Below are 26,492 nucleotides of genomic sequence, written 5' to 3' on the forward strand. Positions count from 1 at the left end.
CCAATCTGAGTCAAGTAGAAGCCAAGAGTTTGAAACTAAATCTAGGTCTTCCATGAAGGTGGCAAGGATACAAGCATTCGACCCATTACTGCTCCTTTCCAGGATGTGCATTAGCAGGAAGCTGGAATCAGGAACAGAGCTGAGATTCGAATCCCAGCACTCTGACATGAGATGTAGATTACCCAAGCATTATCTTAACAGCTTGCAACAAATACAAGAAAGCCTTAACATCAGTAAGAACTGGTTTTTGAAGACTGTTTTTTTTCTCTATTAATACCCTTTTGAACACTATAAAATTTCTTTTGGGAGCAGCAAGTTACACCACCTTTTGGAACTCCCACATACCATATTAGAATGCTGGTTTTGGTCTCAACTATTTCATTTCTGGTTCAGTTTCCTACTGCTGCCCCTAGAAAAGCAGCAGATGATGGTCCAAGTACTTGAATCCCTACAAGCTACATGGGAGATGCAGATCCAGCCTCATGACTTCCACCTGACTCAGCTCCTGCGATTGTGATCATATGGGGAGTGAATGAAAGATTCTCTCTCTCTCTCCCATTATGACTTTAAATAAATAAATAAATTCTAGAAAAAAAATTCTGCACAAAGAAATTCTTTACATTAATTGTAGAACAAGATCAATGGCAAATCCATTCACAACAGATAGTTTGGAAATGTGTGTTGTTGGTGGTAGTACGTGAACATGCTTGTATTCTGACACGATTGCCTCATCTGCTTTCCTGCTTTTGGGAAATGATTCTATGTCTCCTTATTTAATTAGAAAACTAGAAGAGGGACACTGCGATAGCGTAGCAGTTAAGGTCCTTGACTTGAACGCGCCGAGATCCCATATGGGTGCTGGTTCTAATCCCAGTGGCACCACTTCCCATCCATCTCCCTGCCTATGGCCTGGGAATGTAGTCAAGGAAAGCCCAAAGCTTTAGTACACTGCACCTGTGTGGGAGACCGGGAAAAAGCTCCTGGCTTCTGCCTTTGGATTGGCTCAACTCCAGTTGTTGCTGCCACATGGGGAATGAACCATCGGATGGAAGATCTTTCTCTTTGTCTGTCCTCTTCTCTGTATATCTGCCTTTCCAATAAAAAATAAATAAATCTTTAAAAAAAGAAAATTAGAAGAGAAAAGTGTTTAGCTAACAAATATTTTAGAACTGCAGCAACTTATCATTACATCTGTCAGATTTTGCACTTAAAATCTGACAAAAAGAGAGAAATCACAATACCAATAGAATGTCAGTGTTAGAAAAGAAAAATATTGAATTTCATTTCAGATTTAAAAAATGTAAGGACTATTCGAGTTATTTTATGTAAATTAAAAGGACTTAGAAAAATGTAGTATTTACACAATGGGTAAGTTAAGTTAATGAAAATATTTCTTTGGGCAATAATTATGTATTTATCATAAAATATTATTTTATCTCATGATAATTAAAGGTTAAATGACTTGTTATTTTAAGATGTTAAATAAATTATCTTGCCTCTATATACAGTTTAATCAATTTGCAAAGCTGAAAAGTTGGATGCGGAAGTCAAACTGTTGAGTGTGAGTAAATATGATAAGAATTATGCCTCAGAGAGTTAGTGACTAATCTGAGATGCTTTTGCATATAGCCAAACTGATGCTAAAGGCAAGTTTGACAAATCATGCTACAGTACACACACTTCAACCCCTCTTCTCCCAAATCTCAATGATCATAATTACAAAGATTTATTTTTTAATCACTTTGTATGTTGGCAGTTGTGGGTCAAATGTTTTTATTTCGTCTGCCTCTCATTCTAATCCTAGGTTAAAGAAACTCCCATTTGGACCATCCAATTTTTATCAGAGAAACAGAGAGGATTTATACAACTGCATATGCATATTTAAACATTTGCTCACATCTGCTGTTTAATTCATCCACTTAAATTCTACTACCCAAAGCAAATTAAATGATAAAACTTGATGATGTAGGGATGATAATCTTCTCATTTAGAGATTAACACAGTTGTGGGAGCAATGACCTTGGTTACCTATCAGCGACAACCCTGCGCATTATCTCAGCCAGCATCAAGTGCACATTTCTTAAAATCATGGAAATAGTTGCTTACTGAATCCCAGACCAATCTTGACTTCTAATTTGGAAGGGCAGGGTAAATATTTGGCACAGTGTAATATTAACATGTAACTTGGGATGGCCACATCCCATATTCTAGTGCCCAACTATCAACTTGATATTCCAGAATTACAGCTAATGCACAACCTAGAAGGTACCAGGTAATGGCCCAAGTATGTGAGTATTTGCCACTTACAGAGGAGGTTCAGATTAAATTTAAGGCTCCTGGTTCTTTCTAACCCAGCCTTACTGTTACAAGTATTTGAGCAGTGAATCAATAGATGGAAGATCCCTCTCTCTCCTTCTTACTTTCTCTATCTCTCTCACCCTTTTCCCACTTTCAAATAAATAATCAATTATTTTCTCTAAAAATATGCTAATATTTTTTTTCTATATTTTTTTATTATTATTTAACTTCATTAATTACATTGTATTATGTGACACAGTTACATAGATACTTGGGTTCTCCCACTCCTCCCCAAACCCTCCCACCATGGTGGATTCCTCCACCTTGTTGCATAACCACAGCTCAAGTTCAGTTGAGATTCCCCCATTGCAAGCATATACCAAACATAGAGTCCAGTATCTTATTGTCCAGTCAAGTTCAATGGCTTCTTAGGTATACCCTCTCTGGTCTGAAGACAGAGCTAGCAGAGTATTATCCCAGTCAATTGAAAGCTCCAACATACCATCAGCAAAAATTTACATCATTATGGAATTAATTGACATAGTAATGAGTAACCAATATGTTAAAAGTAAATGCGAGTTCCCAGCCACCTTCTGTGACCACCTCACCTATACTTCAATTTAGTTTATACACAACATATAACATTCAAAACATAACATGTTATACATAACATCATATCATCTTAAATTAAGGCAAACATGTGGTATTTAACCTTTTGTGATTGGCTCATTTCCCTTAGCATTATGGTTTCCAGTTTGGCCCATTTGGCCACAAAGAACTGCATTTTGTTTTTTTTAATAGCTGAGTAGTATTCCATGGAGTAGATGAACCATAGCTTTCTTATCCAATCCTCTGTTGATGGGCATTTTGGTTGCTTCCATGTTTTTGCAATTACTGATTGTGCTGCTATGAGCATAGGAGTGCATGTTGATTTCTCATAAAACAATTGTTCTGGATATATTCCTAGGAGTGCTATTGCTGGATCATACGGTATGTTGAATTTGAGTTGTTTGAATATTCTCCATACTGATTTCCATAGAGGCTGTACCAGCCTGCAGCCCCACCAGCAGTGGAGTAGGGATCCCTTTTCCCCGCAACCTCTTTAATATTTTTAAAGAGAAGTTTAGGTTGTATTGGGCAAATTGGGATTTGAATGTCCTTGCTACTGAGGGCAAGAACTGAAAATCAAGAAGTAAAAGTAAATAACTCAGAGCAAATGTCTAAGTGCTCATGGGGGAAAAAACTCACTTTTTTTTTTAATAAAAATATGTCCTATGTTAAAAATTAGCTCTTTTCAAAAGAAAGATTGCCAACACAAATATAAATATTTGAGGACATGGAAATACTAATTATTTGAAGGAAATTTTATTGTATGCTGTCTTACCAATGCAAATTTCCCTCAAATAAAATAAATACTCAAGTGAACCAAGAAATTGTTTAATAAACAGAAACATGACTCTGAATGTAGCTGGATGTCCCTGTAACTCTTCATCTCTGCTTCCCTTACTTGAAGTTTTGTTTCTTCCTCTACCTGTACAAGCATGCCAGAGTAACAAGCCAGCATGTTTCCTACAAAATATTAGCTGTAATAAGCATCATTCCTGAGACTGCTTCATTTGCATCTGTCCTATACTACATCCATGACCAGGGTTAATCCCAATACGTATCTACCACAAACTTCACCTTCCAGAACTCTACAGCCAACATCTGTCTTCTGCTTGCTGGTAACTAGAGCCTATCTGCAAGAACCTCAGGAGGAAGAAAACAGAGCTGAAAGAACACAAGAATAGAGAATTCAGAGTCATAGCAAGTCACAACTTTTCATGATTTTTCTGTACTTTTCAGCATCAAGTAATGATGAAAATCTGTCTTCGCCGTTAAACTGAAAGAAGCAAATCTATCATAAAAGTAAAAAAGACGTTTCAATTTTAGTTTATATACAACCGGGTGCTATACACCTTAGAATGGCTACAGGTTACTATTCAGTTGTCTCGTGTCTATTTTCAGTGTAGTGTTTAGCTTTTTATAGCATTGAAGCATAATTTTGGTGAACTTGGCTTTTTTTTTTTCCCAGGAAGTCTAGACTGGCTTATGACTCTAACAAGACCTATGTCAACAGTTTAGGTGCAGAACAGTTTTATGGAGGAGTGTACAGAGAAATCCTCAATGCCCTAGTGAGGAGTAACTAATCTTGGTGTCCCACCCAGTAAGATATAAGTGAGTCCACACTGACCGCTTCCTGTCTGATTCTAGGCTTTCCTTGTTGTTCTCTATCTATTCTAGATTTTTTATTTGTTTGTCAGTTTGGTTATTTGTTTGTTTTGAGGAGTTTCTGGAGCGATCCTGATGGTCATTGCCTGAGAGGGTGTGGGCCCAAAGTTGGAAATAAGCAAGGACAAGAGAGAGCTACCCTCCCTAGTCCCGAAGGAAGTTTACTGTTCTTCTGTTTCTGCATACTGCTCAGGGCTCTTGGCTGTTGTTCTGATGCTCTTGGATCCTGTGAGGGAGGATTTGAACTTGTTCCATCCGATGTGGTAAATTCAAGCGGGAGTGGATGACCTCAGAGTTCTTGGCCTCCGAGGGCACTCCAATTCCCCATGGTCTTCTTGGTAGTTGGGATATAGTCCTTGGTGCTCGTACTGATAGACCTTGGTGAGGATCCGGTATTCTTCAGGGTTGGGATACAAGCCTCCTCCTGTCCCCCTGCTCCACTCTGGGGTCCCCCTGCTCTTTGCATATGACCTCCTGTTAAAAGATTGTCAGGATCACTCCTGAATCTCCCTATATGTGTTTGTAGTTTAACTATTGTCTAATTCTGATTCGAGTCTGTTGTTTGTGAATTACCAGTTATTATGGTCCTGGTAGGTTGTATTTCACATCTACCTCATACATGCTAGGGAGATGGAAGATTTCTCTGCTCTCCTGCTCCATTATGGAATAACATAGGGTTTTTAAAGTATATTAGGTTTTTCAGTTATTTGATGTAGATCATAAACAGTATGATTTGCATTGTCAATGAAGAAGTCACAGGATGTGGTTAAGAACTTGCATTTTTTTAACATACTGGTTACTTAATACTATGTCGATTAATTCCATAACGTTATAAATTGTGGCTGATGTTATGTTGGGGCTTTTAATTGATCGGGATGACACCCTGCCGGCTCTATCTTCAGACCAGAGATGGTCTCCCCAAGAAACCGTTGAACTTATCTGGACAATAAAATGCTGGACTCTATGCTTGGTAAATGCTTGCAATGAAAGAATCTCAACTGAATTTGAACTGTGGTAATGCAACAAGGTGGAGGAATCCACCCTGGGGGAAGGGTTTGGGGAGGGGTGGGGAGAGGAATCCCAGTGCCTATAAAACTGTGTCACATAATGCAATGTAATAAAAAAAAAAGTTTTAAGTCAAAAAGAAACGCTTCCAATGTGGTTTGTTTGATTGCTTTTGCTGTTTTCATATGTCAGAAGCACTCCACAATCAATGCACTAATATTCATGCATGAAGAATAAGCATAGGTGCCAACCTTGTGACAATATATGTTAAACTACTGCTTTTTATACTTGCATCCAATATGAGAAGCACCAGTTGAAGCCTTTTTGTTTAGCTTCTGCTCTATCTCCTTGCTACAGTGTACAGGAAAAAAATCAGAAGGTGTTCCAAGGACTTGGGGTCTCTACCACCTATGTGGGAGACCTAAGTAGAGTTCTGGGTTCTTGACTTTCAACTCACCCAGCCCTAGCAGTTGCAGCAATTTGGGCAAATGAGCCAACAGCTGGAAGACCTCTGTATCTATCTCTCTCTTCCACTCTGTCACCCCATCATTCAAATAAATCTTTTAAGAAAATGTAAAATTGGGCTTATATAAAAATACCATTGTTGATATTTAAGATGAAATTAACTCAGAAAACGTTTAGAAGGCATGTTTGGAACCTGAGGGAGCCATAAATATACCATATGTTGACGTGACTTGCAAGCAAAGCTGTGGAAAGTACAGCTTTCATACATTACTGAGTTCAGCACAGGACTCAGGACTTTCAGGACAACATGCCAGGAAAACATACACCATGGAGCAGTACAGGAGCCAGAGGGATACACATCCAGAGTATGTCTGGATATGAAATTGCTACAAACAGGAGGTGGCAGCCAGTTGAAAAGATATAAAGACAATTAAAAATTAGCAAGTAGCCAATTAAATCCTCATTTCAGGAATGCCAGCAACACAGTATTTAAAAAAACTAGAAATGAAGATATTTTAGATAAGCATGAGGAAAAGAAAGAAATTCTGATAAGAACTTGGTGGTACCAAGTTTCCATTTAGAAATTAGTGATGGTCCACTGAGATTCTTGGATTACAATAATAGCATGAGTATTTTACCACTTATGAGATACAAGATATTTGCTTCTGCTTTATGAGGCTTATGCTTATGGTTTCTATTAATTCTCCAGACTCTTTTACAACAAAGGCAAATTGGAAGTTCTAGGCTGAGCTAAGGCAATCAACTTCACCTAAGCTACCAAAAGAATTACAAATGAAATGAAGGATGCTTGCACCTTCAGTTGTGAAAGGAACCCCCAAAATACAAGTATACATGCATCCAAAAGACCTATCCAGCTGAGACAGTAAAAAACAACCAAGCTCTTCAATTCTGAAAGTTTAATTTTAGTTCTTCTATGAGCGCTTAATAGAAGAGTTTTATCTTCAAATTTGAAACAGATTTATATTGCTAGATTTGCCTTACTTACAGCCATTTTATTGTAGCAATGTGGATTCAGCACTTAGTGGCAAGTAAATTACATAGGACAGAATGCTTATACAAAATTTAGGAAAGGAAGTCAAATAGGTATGAATTATTCAGCCTAGGGCAGGATTTCTCAAACTCAGCTCCACTGACATTTCAAACTGATGAATCTTTTGCGGGAGAACATCCCAGTGATGTACAATGTTCAGCAACAACCCTGCTTGTTTAATAGATGTCAAGATCATTGCCTGACCCCCACTGTGACAGCTAAAAAGATCATCAGAGCCAGCTGAATGTCTCTCAGGGTACAAAATCCCTTCAACAAGAGAACCTCTGGTCCAGAGAATGTCATGGCATCTAAGTTCATTTAATTAATACCAGGCAGGTTCTGACTCAGTCACAAGCCTCTAACAGCAAAAGCTCAATTCCTCACTGATAAACAAGGAAGAAGTGGTCCATTTCAGTGTGGCAGATTCAGACAGATGGGAGCAACACTGCTCTGAAAAGTTCTGGTCGTCTCAACAGTTAACTACCTCATTGAGTAAATCTTGTAATGCTTAACAAGTTGTGAGAACAAAATCACGAAACATTTTCTTGTTCCTCCATTCCTCCTCCATACTTCTGTCCAAGTCTGTAGAACTGGAACCAAGGAAGACTACTTAATATCTCACTGGATAAATGGAGACTAGATAGTGCTATTTTTGTCATCGTGGGATGACTAAGGTCCAGGCACCACAGGGTGGATGGAGGGGGAAATCCTTCTCACTGTTACATTTAACAACTCACTTCAGGAGTTGTTGAGCTGATCATAACAAGAAAAGATTACCTCTAATGAGGAAGTTAGTCATTTAGCTAGAAGTTGAAATAATGCTAACATTCATACTTGCCCTACTGTTAATTCAAGAGTCAGATAGGAGTCCATAGCCAAAATGTTTGATGCCAATTAACATGGGAATCAAAAGTGAAAAATTTCCTCCCTCCCTATTGTGGAACAAAGTTCTTGGCTATAACAATACCCCTGACCCTCAGTGAGCATAAATCTTTCCAGACAGTTCCTTTTTCATGTGGCTCCAGTAACACTTTCATTTCTGTTGCTGTTCCAATTCTAGCTTTCCACAATTGCTAGTCCCTTCTTGTACTCTATAGTCTCCACTCAAAACAAAAGCCAGAGCTGTTGCGACGAGCTGCAATGACCTATTTAGTTATGTGTCTCTCATGTCTGTCTCCTTTGATATTTCTGATCTCATCCTTTCCTATTTCTCTTTCATGGATTCTAGTTCATTCTTATAGAAGTTAAATATACCTACAATTCTCCGTTTTCAAAAATATGATCTAGTAGAGAATAAAGCTGAAAAGAGTGAACATTGAGTAGGCAGAATAGATAAAGCAAAAAAGATTCCCCAGAAGGTGATCATTATTCAGTTAAAGAATGACTGTGTGGGAGTTAAGTTTTTCTTATGCCTTCTAATGTAAGTTTGGGATTTTCTATAATCAAAATTCTAAAAGAATCTGTAGGTTAGATTCTGGGAAAATGCATTTGTGAGAGTTGCCTCATGTGACAAATATGTACTAAGTCTGATAATACTTCAGCTAGAAGCTTTGACTCTTCCTTATAGTCTTACAGTATGGTTTCCATGTGGATTTTGATTGGGCCATTTCTTCTTTCCTCCTTATGAACTTCTATACCTCAATCTGGACTCCCAAGTCTCGGGCAAATTCTTTAAACTTAAAATTCTTCCCTTTCAGATTTCCACTTTGGGTTTTTGTTATGTTGTATGTAAACTCTTTATCTTCTTAAAAAAGAAATTATGATTTTCTTCAAACTCTTTTTCCAGTGAAGTCTGTCTAGAGATTGGCTTCTGACACTGCTCTCACATAATTACTGAGTGCTGTGGGCAACAAGATAAATAGAGAACATACCCTTCGGGTCACCAGGAACACTCCTCCAGTGTTTACAACTCTGACTACACATTATCTACTGCTTCTGGGCCTCCTTCTGGAAATCACCCCCATTAAATTGTCACAACAAAATGCCCACTTCACTTGCTTTGAAATTTTTCTCTTGAACTTACTGACACCTAAGCAGTTAGCGACCCCAGGGAATACAAAGGTTGCTAGCGGCCTGTTGCATGTCCACAACAGCTGTTATCCTACTAAGGTGTTGGTGTAAACAGCAGTTTATATCATCCAAGTTGTCAGCCAAAACACCTCGACAGGCACTATAAACGCACGGAGTCTCTGGAGTCAAATATGCCAAACACTGGCACCTCTCCTTGCCTGCTTTTCCAGGACTACGTTTTTATGTTGTTTTAAGTGAAGCAATGTGCAGTGAGAAAACTAGGATGCTGGGGCTTAGTATTGAAGACAACTTTACCAGTTTCTACTTAAATAATGACCAACAGATTAAAAAAAGATTTATTTATTTGTATTTAAAAGACAGATTTTACAGAAAGAGAAAAAAGGACAAAAAGATCTTCCATCCACTGTTTCATGCCTCCAAATGGCCAAAATATTTAAGTCTGTATGTATGATCTGGAATAAACTAAATAATAACTAGTTAATGTGTAAGCATTTGATTGGAGACAACAATGCTTACATCCCTATCAGTATTGCTTCATTATCAAACTACTGAATTCCTCTTGACCCTATTTAATTGCTTTTGCTCCTTTCACCCTAACAATAACCTAATCTCTACTCCAATGTTATAGTCATTATCCATGTTGCCTGCCTTTCCCTGATGACTAAGTCTATGGAAAATTATACTAGCCCTTCTTGGCAAAACTCAAAAACTCTCCACCCAATCCTTGATGCCTTTTCCAAGAATGTGTGCCATTAGTTGCCACCCCTTTCTCTTGCATAATTGATACTTCCACCATTGAATCTTCTCTAATGGGAAAAAAAAAATATTTGATTCCACGTGAAGAATCTCACTGACATATAGACGCATCAGGCTTCTATATAGTTCTCTTGAAGCACTAATCTGCGGAAGAAGTAATTTGTCTTCCACCTCTGAGCTATATTTTGAATGGAATTTGTTTCCACAAAATCATACAAATGTTTAAACCCCAAGTCTCATGTTAAGAATGGGTTAATATCAGTTACCATAAGGGCAGGGACTGAGAGGTAGACATGGTGGGAAACTGTTGGAACATTGATGACATGCCCCACCAATAGTTTGGATATTGAACAAGTGTGCTCCTTCTGTTTCTTTGCTTCCTGGTTTGCCCAAACAGTATCACCCTTGCCTCACCAATGCCTAAACCACTGGGCCCACCCTGCCTGGACAGTGGCCATCCAAAATGCAAGTTGAAATCACCCCTTTTTTCTTATAATCTCCTCTGGGGTATTGAGCTGAAAAGCTGACAAAAACCGTCTTTCTGCATTGTCATCACCAACGCATTACTTCACACTTCCCAGTCTGATTTGTATTCCAAACATTTAGTTGAAACCACTGCTGATACCTCTAATGATCTTTTATGGCTGCCAAACCTAGTAGTCACACTGCAGTCTCTTTGATCTGTTTGCCATTTGCTCTTTCTCATTGTTCTGCTGAATTGTATTTTTGTTTCACTGTTTCCCTTTCATCTGAAATTCATCTTTGTTTCTTGTGATGAGCATCTGTTAAACTCCTGTTGTTTCAGACAAAGGTTGATGCATAGATCCTTAAGGAATCTACTCTTTTCTTCCTGAGGAGGGGTTTCCCACATTTAAACTCAACTGTTTACCAAAGATCAATTCTTGTTTTCTTTTTTTCCTTTTAATTGACTTTCTCATAGCACTATATATTACTACTGAACGTTTTCAACTAGGACTTCGGCACACGTAAGTTCCGAACATTTATTTCCTCCACCAGTCATACTAAATTGTTGTATGAACACATCACACTAATATTTTTATGCTCGACATGTCTATAACTAAATTTTCTATAGAGTTAACAGAACATACTTGGCGAAATTGTTAATTAAAATGCATAGCATTGGTACCTTGCTACATTATATCATTGGGTTTTCATAAGACATCCCAACTTGTATTTGTTCAAACATCTAGGTGCTACAGCATTACAAGTTGCCACAAATTTGACCGTTAAAATTCTTATTATAGCACAAAGTGATACTGGCATAAGGTAGCAATATCTTCTGAAAATCTGCAACTTCAAAGATTTCTTTTCCAAATATTACAGGTTCCTGATTATATCAATTTATTTTATATATCCTTCTGTTTTCCTATGATGATAATTTTTAATTGATAGTATATTTTGTAATAAGGCATAGTTAAAGTTTTCTGCAGAAGCACCTTCCTTTTTTCATTCAGCACCGTCTCCTGTGCTTCACTCCCCAGCATTGTGTGCCACAGCTAAAGTGTGCACTTCCAGAGAAGCACGGATGATTAATATGTTGATCTCAGGAAAGCCAAATTATACACAAGCTCTATCATTCTGACTATTCAACATCTTGCATTCATATACCTGGAACCCTATAAAAGACCAAAAAGGAAACAACTGTTTTACTGAAGGGACCTGGTTTGTTTCTCTTTGCAATTGGACAGAGCTTCTGGAAAGAACTGAGAGGACTGGGTTATTTCAGATTCATGTTTTTCTCTAAATTGTAGGCATACTTTCTTCTTGCTAAATGAAATATCTAATTCAAAAACATTTTAAATATTTTTAATTGAATTATTTTCAAAGTTTTCAATGTGGTCATGAATTTTCATACATTCGAAATGCATAGCAAAATATCTGCTGAGAAAATGGGTGCATGTTTGGGATAATTGCTGGCACTGGATGGTAAGTATATTAGGATTCTTTATTCTATCTCATATTTTATGTGTGGCTTTGGGGATTTATAATAAAAAGTTATAAAAATGTTCAACATAGCATACTGCTATTTGGCTAGTAATTAAAAGTAAAATAGATAGGGTAGATGTTTGGCATTTAGCGGTTAAGATGCACTTGGGAGTTTTGGCTCCACTTGCTCCCAATTCCAGCTACCTGCTAATGCGCATCCTAGGCGGCAGCAGGCTATCACTCAAGTAGTTATATCCCTGCCAGCCAAGTGAGGCTCCTGATTGAGTTTTGGGTTTTCCTGGCCTTGGCCTGGCCAAGCCCTGCTTGTCACAAGCATTTAGACAAAGAATCAGCAGATGGAAGAGTTCTTTCTCCCCTTATTTCTCCCGCCCACTCACTGTCTTTCAAACATATTTACAAATTATTTACTTACATATATGAATATATATATACATATTTAAATTTAAGACACTAAGGCAAAGATGTTTGCTGAGAACTTGTTTCTTGAAACTACAATTAATACATATCAGTTTATATTTCAAGAGTTATATGGTTATAGATTTTTTTTTGATGTTGCCTTTTTTAAAAAAAAAAAAATGTTGAAATACCCTGCTTGTGGCCTGGGAAAGCAGTTGAGGATGGTCCAAAGCCTTGGAACCCTGAACCCTTGTGGGCAACCTGGGGGAAGATCCTGGCTCCTGGCTCCTGACTTTGGATTGGCTCAGCTCCATCTGTTGCAAACACTTGGGGAGAAAATCAGCAAAGGGAAGATCTTTTTTTCTGTCTCTCCTTACCTCTGTGAGTATGACTTCCCAATAAACATAAATAAATCTTAATATATAATAAATAATCTTAATAAAAATAAATAAATCATATATATATACACACAGAAGCATAGACGCATAGAAGCATAGAAGCAAGCCCAGCTGGGTGGTAAAGTCTGTTTTTATTTTCTCATTCCTGGCTAACCAGATCTTGATCACTAGGAATCTCCACAAGTTCTTAAAATCATTTACTACCTTCCTCTGCACAGGGGCACTACACAGTTGCTCCATTAAGAGGATATGGCCACCAGTACCACTGGACAGAAGCTCACTGTACATGACTGTCATCAAAGTGATAGCCTACACCACTGAAGTAGTCTACAGGAACTGTCTGTCCAATGGCCAACAGGTTCATCCAGCTGTCCCTTGCCTCCTGCAGGTCCACAAAGTGCCTAGAGCCCTCAGGAAACACTGTGTGTACAGTCAGCTTCATCTATGGCCTGTGATAGAATCTGATTATAATTCTGGGTCTTGCATTTGCTCAAGAGTTGAGGCTGGTTCTGTGGATGTACAAGCTGTTCCCTTTGAGAAGAGAGGCATGTTCAAAAAAACATGAATTCCTAGGCCTTGGGATCCAAAAAGTAATTGAAGAGAGAACTTTCATTTAATAAAGTCAACACTAAGACATTTACTCTGATGACTAATGAAAAGTAGTCATGTTTCAGACATTCAGGGAATTATAAAGCATTGCCCTTTATGCAACTACCCATATTTTGAGTGTTGATGCCTTCCCTGTTCCACTGTGGCCTCAGGGAAACTTAGAAAATACAAAGTGAAAACAATGCCCTTGTCCTTTCTTTCTATAATAACTATAAGGTTATAAAAGGGTGCAACTTTCTTTAGTGACCTTTTCTAAGAACCATGACATAAGGGGGGTGGCGGAAACAGCATGGAACTTAGATAAATGAATATTCAAAGCGCCTGACTTTCAAGGAAGATTTGTCAACAGACAAATTCATTTAATAGTTGCTTTCTCAGAGGTTGGACTAGGTCGTATCATTGCAGATTGTTCCTGTTGTACAGCTCCATCTGATGTGGCAGGTAATATACTGGATCACTACAGAAAAATCCACATTTATACTATCCAAATATTTTAAATAATGTTTTTTCACCAACAGTTTTCTTCTTCAACTATATATTTTAAATGCTCAAATTTTCTCTCTTTTCCCCCAAATGTATAGCTCCTGCTGAGCTAATGGTTTTCTATTTTCATCTTGTTTTTTATAATCCACTGATGTTTCTTACCAGGAATCTTTGGTTTAATCCACAAAACTCAAAATGACCAGCTGAGTCCACTGCCAGTGTTGCAATATTATTGCTTTAATATCATTATTCAATCATAAAAGTATTTTCTATACACACATTTATTTTAAAATTATGTATAATAAAATCCTTCAAGGTTTTCAGATTGCACCCCATAATCATTTTCCAGTGTGTTTTAAACTGCCAAAGAAGTACATGGGCCCTTTATAAAAATATTCTTAGTCTCAATTTTAATTAGCTTAAATAAGATAATTTGAAAAAGTATTATATTTATTGCACCCCCTCACTAAGTCATCAACACTGACTGCACATTCTTTGAATTGCAGTAAAGAATATTGTCTGTCTAGACAACAAAATAAGAACACAGGGTTTATTTCAAGTAAATCACTAACTTGTGTTGGCCAACAATTGGCAAAAAAGTTGTTTTTAACACCTTTTCTCTGTTTTGTTGAAGAAATCTAGGAATCAGGAAGTGCATTCCTTTTACAGTTTTTCTGCTATCATTTTTATTCTATGAACAAGGAATCAAAACAAGAAATGACTGGGATAAGAATTTAGCCTGGGGCCTGGCAGTGTGGCCTAGCGGCTAAAGTCCTTGCCTTGAACGCCCCGGGATCCCATATGGGCGCCAGTTCTAATCCCGGAAGCTCCACTTCCCATCCAGCTCCCTGCTTGTGACTTGGGAAAGCAGTTGAGGACGGCCCAATGCATTGGGACCCTGCACCCGCTTGGGAGACCCGGAAGAGGTTCCTGGTTCCCGGCTTTGGATTGGCGCGCACAGGCCATGGTGGCTCACTTGGGAAGTGAATCATCAGACTGAAGATCTTCCTCTCTCTCTCCTCTCTGTATATCTGACTTTGTAATAAAATAAATAAATCTTAAAAAAAAAAAAATTTAGCCTGGTTGTTACAATGTCCATGTCTCATATAGGAGTGTCTGAGTTCAATTCTTTGCTCCCAGTCATGAATGAGAGCAAATGAGACTTGGGAGGTAGCAATGATGGCTCAAGTAATTGTGTTCCTGCCACCCAAGTGATAGACCTGGATTGCGTTTCTGACTCCTGGCTTCGACCCTGGTCACTGGGGATAGTTGAGTAGTAAATCAGCAGATAAGAACTAACTCTCTTTTCAGTCCCTTTCCACTCTATTTCTACTTTTCAACTTAAGCAGAATTGGCTTAAACTGACATATATCAATATAGTCTAATTAGATAATTTTAGGTAAATTTATATACAACGTAAACTTTGCTGAAGAAATCCAGAATCTTCTGGAAAACAGAGGTGTCATCTATTTTCCAGGCCTGTATTTAGAAAACCAGGGTCCAATCTCTTGTTGATCACAACAGTTTCACAGCCTATTTAAGGTAGAAAGACTCAGCTACCCAACTAATGAATGTGGAAACCAAGGCTTAAGTGAAAAGAAAGGATTTTAGCCACACTCTGGATGCTATTGACTCTACACAGATCTCTTGCTTAAGAAAGCTGAAGCTATCTAAGAAACGTCTCTTGTACAATTGAAAATATAGTTTTATATAGTAGAAATATGTGTGTGTGAGTACCGTTTGTCTAGTCGGGACTCCTAACAAAACAATGCCATCAAAAATCAGGTCTCCAACTGTTAGTTTTGGTAAAAATTATGGAACACATACAATCTTTGCTGTGGTTAGCCCTGACAGAAAACTCAAAAGGATGCCTTGTAATTGCTGTAAAACATTTTTTCTATCCTCATGGAAATTCCTTTAACCAAATGACTCATGTTAATTTTGTGTTGCTTTATTGGTTTTACTTGTTTGTTACTACAATACCATTCAATGTCTATTGTCTTGAATGTAGACAGATCAGGGGAGATTTCCAGTTCCATGCGCAACTGATTATTCCCATTCCCACTGAAAGCAACTCAGGCTGTGAGACCATTGACTCCATTAACAGCTACTGGGAAGGACAATTTCAGAAATTTTATCTTCATTCATTAAAACTGGAATTCAGAAGTAAACTAAAATATTTAAGACTAGCACTGGTACACTAATCTAAAGAGATATCAGGCTTTTTTCGTGTGAATTTTGTTAGCATCCAAATTCAAAAATAATTTCTTTAGAATCTGTATAGAAAAGCTTCCTCAAAAACACCCATGTGAACACACATACAGGCACATAAGTCCTTTCACATGCCCACAATGTTTCAGCCTTAATGTCTGAGGGTCAGTCCCAGGAAGACAGAGTGACCTAAGGGTTTAGGAGACTAACCTCCCAAACCATGAAATTCCATGACTTCAAATATTATATTTTGCTTTTTAGTTTACAGCAAACTTTCCAATTGACTACACAGTGTGTCCCCATTTTAATATAAATATTATGTCTCAGAAAGCTGAGATGTGACCAGAATTGATATTACAAGAAGATATGTGACCTGTGGCTTCATATACACATTAACATGAACTATGACCACTTAGTTTGAGTGAGGAAGAACAAAATGTACTTATGAGCAAAATTGAGCTGAGATTTAATTGATCTGCCTAATAGTCAGCCTCAGTACCATTAGACATACAATCACTTCAGACCAAATACACTTGAGGTATGAACCTGAAGTCTTAAATCTTTCATAAAGTAGCAATACACAGAGTTTAGGTCTGGTAAGTGGTTAAACATTAGGGGAATCATTTAGCTTCCGGGTTTTGTTTGTTTGTTTGTCTTTTTTAATGTATATATTTGAAAGGCAGAGTCACAGACAGAGACATAGAATTCTTAGAGAACTTCCACCCACTGATTCACTCTCTAAATGGCTACAACACTGAGTACTGGGTCAAGGCCAAACTGAAAAGCCTGAAACTCTATCCAGGTCTCTCACATGAATGCAAGGGCCCAACTAATCGGGCCATCATCTGTTGCTTTCACCTATGCATCAGTAGGTATCTGTATAGGGAGCAGAACAACCATAACTGGAGCCAGTACTCTGATACGCGATATCAGGATCAGCATCACAGCTGGTGGCTTAACCCACCATGCCATACCGCTGGGCACCATTCAGTTCCTTCCACTCCCTTCTGAGCCTCAAACACTAAAATAAATAACTAGCTAGAAATACAAAGACAGATAAATTACAGCCTTTAATCAAAACAGTAGGTAAGATAGCACAAAAAAACCAGATATCTAAACTGGAAATTCTGAGTCAAAAAGATGAAAACAAAGGAGACATACTAAGAGTTCTGAAATTCAGATCGACAAGAACTTAGGCCAGGGCCAGCAGAACAAAAAGAAGATTCTGTCAACTTTGTCTCTTCCACCATCTTACAAGATTTAAGTATTATTTTATATTTCTGATGCTCGGAGGCTTATAAGAGAAAACGTTGAAACTGCAAATTTGTTAACTTTCTCCAAAATCAGACTTCTATGTGAAGATATAATATCTGGCTTATTTCAACAAGGTCAGTTCTAAAGCCATTCTTATAAGCAACATTTATTTTAGTAGGGTAAAAATAGTTTGTTGCTTTTAAAGATTCATCTCAATCTAATCAGTTAATTCTTACAAAGGTAATCTTGTCATAGAGATCTCAATCCAGCAACACGGGCTCTGCTTACCAAATGGGTGAAGCAAAAAAGACTTGAATAACCACATTAGAACTTGTTTTATTAATTTGAAGAAATTGCTGATACAGTGACATGCATACAGTGCTCAGTGCCAGTATCAGAAACGAACTACTTCCTAGAACTAATTTAGTCCCACAATCATATTTTTGTTTGTTGTATAAACCCAGAGGACAGTGCTAATGAAATTAAATGTGACATTTTTTAGCTATATTTCCTAAAGTCCTCCTACTTATGGGAGATTGTCCTCAGAGGTTGAATTTACAGATAGGCACAAAATGCAACGTGGATTGAAGGGTTGCAAAATCAAGCAGATTACAAAACAAGGCTTTGTAATCTTAGAAGAGCTTCCTCCCACCCTAGATTCCCTAATCATATACTCAGAGTATTTGTGTGGTATCACCAAAATGAGGGGTACTGTAACTACTATATGGGAATTTAGAAGAAATGCTGTGATCACGAGTGAGTCTACCACGATGAAAGGAAGAAAGAGGAGCCCAGAAGGATGACAATAGAACCAGAATGAAAGAAGGGTCAGAAGTTCAAGAATTTCTCAAAGGAAAAATTTACGTGTGAATAAAAACAGAGAAAAGGAGAAGAAATAAGCAGAAACAGAAACAAAAATGCCTTCCTCCTTTTCTCAAACATACTATCAGTGTTGACAAAGACTTTGTCCTTGCACCAAATTTTTAATCTGGCTCCTGAGGTCCTTTAGACTATGATTGACCTTGGGTTTCCCCCTGTGTCCTTGCAGAATCCCGTTTGCTCAGGAATCCCATTAAATCAGTTGATTGAAAATCCCGCAGTCTGTGCTATCTGCTGACTCTCAATACCTTATCACCCTAACTTGACTTCAACAACAATCCTCTCACATCTTTTTAGCCTGCAAATCTTTGTCCTTGATGTTTTTCCCTTAGTAGTTTTCTATTCACTGACCCTTTTACCTTTTGTTTGCAAGCTTTCTCTTGTCTTTAGTAGAATAACCAATATTGGGTTAAGTCTGACACCCACAATGCAGGCGCCTGCTCCAGTGGTATGTACTCCTGTTACTGTAGTTCTCTTTGAATGAGATCTACCTGTAACAAGCAGCACAAATAATTTTCCTTTAGCAGTATATACAGTATAGTGTAGGAATGTGAAGAAAATGAATGTAGTTGGGACAAATGAGAAGGGAAATAATCACATAACCTTGGCTCAAGTGAGGTGACATTGATGCCTGAGAAACTGGCTGAGTCTCCAGGAGTGTACAGGAGAGAATCCAGAGTTCTTGATCCTAAATGTGATATGCTTTGCTACTGCTCTCAATTTATACTTTCTTATACAAAACCAAAATTGGTTGAGATAAAATATGGTAACTAACCAAAGAGAGCTATAAAACCATATGTAATCTAAGAATAAAAATATTTTCCATAATTACTGTCACAAGTGATCTGCTGTAAATACTATTTAATAATATTCAAGAAACTCAAAGCTTTGACTATACATGTGTATGCCTTTTGAACTTTTGATGAGAATAACAATACACAGAAATGTGATTTCATCTCCTATCCTATCAGCTTTACAAGTACTGCTGCTTGCGCAATCCAAACTCTGTGTTTTCAAGCTTCATGACCTCAGATTGTATTTGGATTTATCCAGGGGTCAGGAAACATGCTTTCAAAAAACCCGGAGAATAAATATTTTTAACTTTGTGGGCCCAGAATGCATCTGTTACACTGCTACAAATCAAAAACAACTGTGGTAAACAGTTACTTTCATGTCTGTGTTCCAATAAAACTTTATTTACAAAAACAACTGACAAGGCAGATTTCTCCCACTTGGTTAGCTAAAGAGCTGTAGCAGTAAACCCCCGGAACAGTATGTGAATTCATCAATATGACAGTTCAGACAATCCAGGTTTTTCAAGTACTCCAAAACGTACAATCTGTAATTATTTTCTTTGACATTTACCAATTGACTGATTAAGGTGTTAACTTAGAAACAACAAATTTCTTGCTCTATCTTCAGGAAACATTTCTGTAGAAGGGAGATACAACTCTCCAAGAAAAAATGCTGTAAAATGCAGAAGCATACAATGAGTAAATACGTTATTTTAAAACTCTTATCACAAAAGGAAGGTTAACAAAACTTTTATGCATCTAAAAATTTACCAATAAACTCCATAAGCCATCATGCTTTTTTCGAACTAAACATCCAAATTAGCATCCTGATGTAATATATCTGGCATGTATATTAGTCACATGATGAACCACCTATGTTTAAATTACAGATTACACATGACTAGTTTTCTTGTCTAACAAAACTAGTATCTCTTCCCCCTTCCATGTCTTGACTGTTAATTTGAAACACTACCTCACCAAACTTATACACTCTAATAAAAATACTGTTTCCCTTTCTTTGCATTCCTAATATAATATCAATCATCTCTAAGTCCACATGGATGATTCTTCCTATCAAAGAATAGATTTTCTTTAACTTTTTATTTTATTATTATTTTCCATGATACAGTTTTATGGGTATAGAGATTCGCCCCTCCATTCTGCTTCTTGCATTGCCAGCCATTTTCCTCCATATTACTATAGTGTAGTCCTTTAGCAACACTCACAAGTCAAACATTTTGCTATTGAAGTTGTGCTACTTTAGAGCATGAGAGATCTCTGTCTCTGAAATCCCATACCACAACTTGATACCATCTCTGTCTGCAGGATTACAACACAGTCCAGGTTGCAAACAGGAACTATTTTAAAAGTTCTTTTTTAAAAAAAAAAAAAAGACTTACTTGTTTTTATTGGAAATGCAAGTCAGATTTATGGAGAGAAGGAGAAACAGAGAGAAACTTCTTCCATTTGCTGGTTCACTCGCCAAATGACCACAATGGCCGGAGCTGAGCTGACTCAAAACCAGGAGCCAGAAGTTTCTTCTGGGTCTCCCAGGCTTGTGCAGGATCCCAAAGCTTTGGGCCATCCTTGACTGTTTTCACAGGCCACAAGCAGGGAGCTGTGGTAGTGGAGGCAAGGGGTATTCAGCAAAGTCTAAGGGCATCTGGCCGTACCTTCCACGGAACGTAACTAAATCCCCAGGATATAGGCATTTGGCTCTAACGATCATGCTGAGCCATGTCAGACACAACCTTGCACGTGTGTGCGTGCACACACACACACACACACACACACACACATCCTCTTCAGGCTCTCCAGAACCACATGTATTACAAACTCCCACTTGTTAAGCACAACCTCCACCACACTTCCCGTAGCCCTTCCACCACCCCCTCCCTGCAGCGTAACTTTCAGAATCACATCCAATCACTCTGTTTCTCCTTAAAGCCATTGGGGATTTCTGAATTGGAAGAGGGATAGGAATATTCCATCCGTTTCTTTACTTTCTTTCTAGTCCCATCAATAGCATGCTTTATTCTCTTCTCAAAGAGCTTTCCTTTTAACACTGAACATCCTGTTTGAAAATTGGGGTAAAAAATGAATAGCAACTTTCTCTTTGCATTCTTGTTTCAAGCTCTCTCCCCTAAAAACAAATAAACTGAAGTATTATTTCATTCTCCTCCCTTCCCTACTGTAACAATAAGAATTCTTTGTGAGGCTATATGCACGATTCTGCAATCAGAGGAAAGGTTTTAAAAAGGGCACATTTTTTTGTGTTGTGGCTTTTAATTGATCGGGATGATATTCTGCCAGCTCTACCTTCAGACCAGAGATGGTCTCCCCAAGAAACCGTTGAACTTATCTGGACAATAAAATGCTGGACTCTATGCTTGGTATATGTTTGCAAAGAAAGAATCTCAACTGAATCTGAACTGTGGTAAAACAACGAGGTGGAGGAATCCACCGTTAGGGGAGGGTTTGGGGAGAGGTTGGGGGAATCCCAGAGTCTATAAAACTTTGTCACACAATGCAACATAATTTAAAAAAAAAAAAGCTATGTACTATAAATGCTGAACACTAAAAAAAATAAATTAAAAAGCCACATTTTAACATTTTCTTTTTTTTTTTTCTTTTTTTTTTTTAGATTTTCATTTTACTTTTATTACAAAGTCAGATATACAGAGAGGAGGAGAGACAGAGAGGAAGTGGAGCTGCCGGGATTAGAACCTGCGACCATATGGGATCCTGGCGAGGACCTTAGCCACTAGGCCACGCCACCAGGCCCACATTTTAACATTTTCACATGCATGAGAGAAGCCAGCTCCTCCATGGGCTGACCTGAACTATGTCTTGACTTTGTCTCTGATCACTGCCCTTTGGCTTTCCATACTGCAGCTTGCAGCCTCCTTCACTCCTGCACACTGTGCAACACATTCTCACCAGAGGGTGCTTGCACTCTCTCTGACCTCTACTTGGGATCCCTTTCCTGAAGGCACAGGCTAGCGTTCCCTTCTTCACAGCCTTTTTCCAAAACACACTTTCCCAGTGAAATCTTCTGCTGTTTTATCAAAAGTTGAAAACAGATTCTCTCGATATGATATATCCTTCTTCCTGTATTTTTTCTAACTAGCTGATGTACTCTTTCAGTTACTTATTTTGTGTTTCTTATTATCAGTGTTCTCTGCCAAAATATAGTTTCTAAAAGCATTGGAGTTTCTTGTTTTAATATCGTATTAGTGCCAGAAATGCACTTGGCATGTATGTTTTTAAAGATTAGTTATTGTATTTGAAAGGCAAAGTTACAGAGAGAGACTGGTTCACTCCCCAGATGGTTGCAACAGCTAGAGCAGGGCAGGCCAAACTCAGGCGCTAAAAAGCTTTTCCAGGTCTCCCACATGGGTGCAAAGACCTGAGCATTTGAGTCATGTTCCAAAGTCTTCCCAGGCGCTTTAGTAGAAAGCTGGAATAGAAGTAGAACAGCTATAACTCGAGTTGGCCTCCATATAGAATGCCAGCATTGAGATAGCGGTTCAATCCATCATGCCACAATAATGACCTCTTAGCATACATTTGTATATATAAAGATTTATGCATAGAATTAAAAGACAACTTAACAGAGAGAGAGAGAGAAACTCTATCCACTGGTTCATCCTTACTGAGAATGCCCAGTTTAGAGTATGCTTATTCAACATTAGCTTATAAATATTTTGCCTCTTTGTTGTGAGGCACTTTCTTACGAATTTAGGAGTGTGTAGCAGTATACCTGCTCTCTACATAAAGATGCCAGTAGTACCTGAGGTGGAATATTTAATTTTTTTCTCTAAGATTTTGTTTTATTTATTTTGGGTTACAAAGAATGTATTGGCAAAAACAACATTAAGGCAGCTCTGTACTTTTGATTATCCAAATACATTTCTTCTAAGAGTTGCCAAGGAGTCCATGTTAACTTCTTTTCCAGAATATATACCAATGGGTGCTGCAGAGAAAAGACAAAAGCTCGATCTTGTGGCAGGGTGAGTTTAGGAGGGGTTCGGGCCTTGGGATTCGGGGGCAAGTGCCGCTCCTCACAGTGTGGCAGCTGTGGGGGGTGCCCCTACCGGGTCAGACCCAATGCTGGGGGCTCACGCCAAAGATGCTGCCACAAGGCAGTGAATGAGTCCTCGGCCTCCCCCAGGACCCAAGAGAGCTCTTCCCTCAGGGTAAGTACGCCATGAGGGAACTTGGGAACTGGGTTAAAATTCCTAACTCCGCCCAGCTGCTAATATCTTGTGGCAGGGTGAGTTTGGGAGGGGTTCAGGCCTTGGGATTCGGGGGCAAGTGCCGCTCCTCACAGTGTGGCGGCTGTGGGGGGTGCCCCTGCTGGGTCGGACCCAATGCTGGGGGCTCATGCCAAAGATGCTGCCACAAGGCAGTGAACGAGTCCTTGGCCTCCCCCCGGGCGGCCAGCAGGCAGAGCCTGGCACCACATGATGCACTGGCCGCCCGCCCAGGGAGCTCTGGGGTATTGGTTGTCTGAATCGCTGCTTAGGTAGCTAGTTGAGTCAAGGACGCTAAGTCACACTGTCTAAGGCAGAGGCCAGGACAAGTGAGGGACTGAGATATGCTGAGTCAGAGCAACCACTGGCAGGCGCATGATCTACTGCTAGGAACAGGCCCAGTTGGGGAGGCATAGGGACACCTTAACTGGGTTGAGGTTCCCACCAAGGGGTGCGTGTGCTGGAATGGGGGCTGCATTTTATCTAGGAAACAGTTGTAGTCACCCGAGGCACTAGTGTGGGCTGGGATTGGATGCACCAGGCCAGTTCAGATCCTAACACCATCTGGTGTCATGAAGAACCAGAGGGTAGATGTGGGACTGATTAGGCTGGGTCTCAATCCCCTCTTGAGCCATGCGTGAGCTGTATGTGGGTATGGATGAGCCATGGCCTGGCTGAAACACCCAACAACAAGAACCAGAATGGGGTGAAAGCCAGCCAGGAAAAGCCACTGTTCCTGCTAGGACAGGAGGTGAACTTTGTAGGGTTGGCTCAAGGACCCCCTGGCATGTACAAAATCTGCCATTGGGAGGGGTTCTGATGGAGGAGCCTGGGCAACTCCTCTGGCAGGACACAGTCCCTGCAGGTTAGCGCAAGAAGCATAATAGGAAACAGCCCAGAATAGGCCATGGAAAGTTTCCCACTGGCACACATTCAGCATGGGTCAGGAGCAGACCAGGCTGAATCAGTTCATGTCACCCACTGACAAATCTGATCACCAGAACAGAGTGTGGGATGAGCCAGGTTTGGTTGCAACAAAAACCAGTACACATTATGGAATGCCAGGGCGTGGTTGCCTGTACTGGATATGAATGCAGCATCCAACCAGCACACGTGAGATCCAGGAAGGGAGGGGCAGAACCGGCAGGGGGATTAAGGGGCTGGTCCCCTCGCTGGACAGCTACTCTCACTGGAGAGCGTGGGCTGGGATAGAGACAGACCAGACTAAGCAAGGCTACATCACCTGTGCGCTGCATGTGGACTAGATCAGGGAAAAGCCAGGCTGGGCTGATTATTCCTGCTGGTGCAAGCATAAATTAGAGTGGGTGAGGGATGTATGGGCATAGCCGCAGAAGCTGGCACTGGGGACTAATTCTGTCAAGTCAAATCACAGAACCACCTAAAGAGTGCATAAACCGGGACAGAGAGACCTGAGAGGGAAAAAGTGGGTTCCCCCTTCTTGGGTCACTATTCCCGTGGGAGGGCATGAAAACTAGGATGGGAGCTGGGATGGCTAGATAGAGAGGCACTCAACAACACCCGTGAGGGCTGGATGGTTGAGTTGGTTAGATAGAACTAAGCCTTAATACCCATTGACAAGTACCAGAGCCAAATGGGATGGGGGACAGACTGGTCCTCTGCTACACATACTGGCAAACCAGGGTAGGGGGCGGGCCTGGTGGGGGTTATTGTGGGTCGCCCCAACTAGGCTGCAGCTCTCACTGGTTTATGTGAGGGCCGAGTATGTGCTGGGCAGAACCAGGCTGGACTGCAACACCCATTGTTTCCAGTGCAACTCAGGACCAAAAACAGAACCAACCCAGCAATTGAAACCACCAGCTGATCGGGGTGATGGACTGTGCCAGGCCCTGTGCTTGCTAGAACATACAAGAAACTAGTCTGGGAATACCTCAAAGTTTCTTTGGAGATCTCCCCAATTGAACTGCTGGACTCAGAACTCTAATCAAGAAAAGACAGAAGACGGAGCGGATCAATCATTCATCTCAGCTATATGTTGGCAGCGAAGTATGGGGCAAACGGAGACTGTATAATGGACCATATCAATCAGTGGACGACCTCATCGAGCGAAACTGGTAGCGATTCATAACCGGAGAACTATTAACACCACTCGAGCACATATCTCAGAGCATGCCCCACATCCGGGACTCGGAGTGGGCGGGAAACCGGGTGGGGCTTCTCCCTCAATATCCCCCTTTACCTCAGATACATGATGGAAACAATATGGACATAATAGTATTACTCACTTCCCTATCCCCCTGAACCTTTTTTTTTTTCTTTAACTGTAATTAACTACGTAAAGATTGTCAACAACAATACAATAAAATAGATTTAAAAAAAAAAAAAGAAAAAAAGAAAAGACAAAAGCTCAGTCCAATCGACCCCCACATCCAGCTTAGAAGTCAGTTTGCATGCCTTTAGTGACAGAAACCCTTGGCCATTTTTATGGGATCTGCTATGGTATGCAGATAGCTAAACTGAGAATCCAAGAGGGCCTGGGTGAGGAATGAGCTGTAGTACATGGACTAGTACCAAGCAACATGGAGATGATCAACGTTTTCATGGCTAAGGCACTGCGTCATTTCCATCTGATACTGAACTTCATCCAAGTCTGCATCAACCTCCCTGTGTCGATGATAAAGAAAGTAGCTGGTGGTTTTAGCCCTATTTTCTACAAACAGGCCCAAAAACACTCCTTGAACCACCCCAGTTCCTTGACCTTTTTTATGTGTGTTGATCTTTAACACCTCCAAGCCATCCATCTGCACTTGTTTCACCTTTACCTTTGCCCTTCCCTGCTGCACCCGCAGTGGAGCTGGAGGAGGAGCTGGCAGAGCCATTGCCTTCCTTTTAGGATGCCATATTTCCAGCCAGGCAGAAAGAAAAGGCTAGCATATTTCTATGATCAAATATTCTATTTCATTTTCTTCTATTGTAAAGTGCTAGGCAATATTATTTGCAAAGTACGAAAACATGCAAATTCCTTACTGGTACAGAACAGAAGGCAGAAACCTCTCCACTCCAGGAGAAATGCCCCATATGTATCTGATATCCTCACCTTTTAAATGAACTTAAAATTTTAAAAACAAAAGGACACAAATTACAAGCAAGACACAAAACATTCTTCATGGAGAGTAAAAGAGACAGAAATCACTACGCCAAAAGAGAGATCCAGCAACAGAAGCAGAAAGTGTTATTTGAGTTGATTTAGCACACATCTTAAAAATGTTGGGCCACACATTAGGTAGGAGTTCAGTGGCTTCTCACTCATGAGTCTTCATTAAAATAATAATGAAGATTATATTTTAAGGCATAAGAAAATTTAGGAATTACAAATAGAATGGAAGGC

At 39.5% G+C, this 26,492-nt stretch overlaps 1 pseudogene; it reads right to left on the minus strand.

The window, feature by feature from the left end:
* Positions 1-12,916: 12,916 nt before the first annotated feature.
* LOC131481239 (eukaryotic translation initiation factor 3 subunit H-like) lies at positions 12,917-26,005 on the minus strand (annotated as a pseudogene).
* Positions 26,006-26,492: the final 487 nt, after the last annotated feature.

This window comes from Ochotona princeps, chromosome 1 (genome assembly GCF_030435755.1).
Source record: "Ochotona princeps isolate mOchPri1 chromosome 1, mOchPri1.hap1, whole genome shotgun sequence".
NCBI lineage: Eukaryota > Metazoa > Chordata > Mammalia > Lagomorpha > Ochotonidae > Ochotona > Ochotona princeps.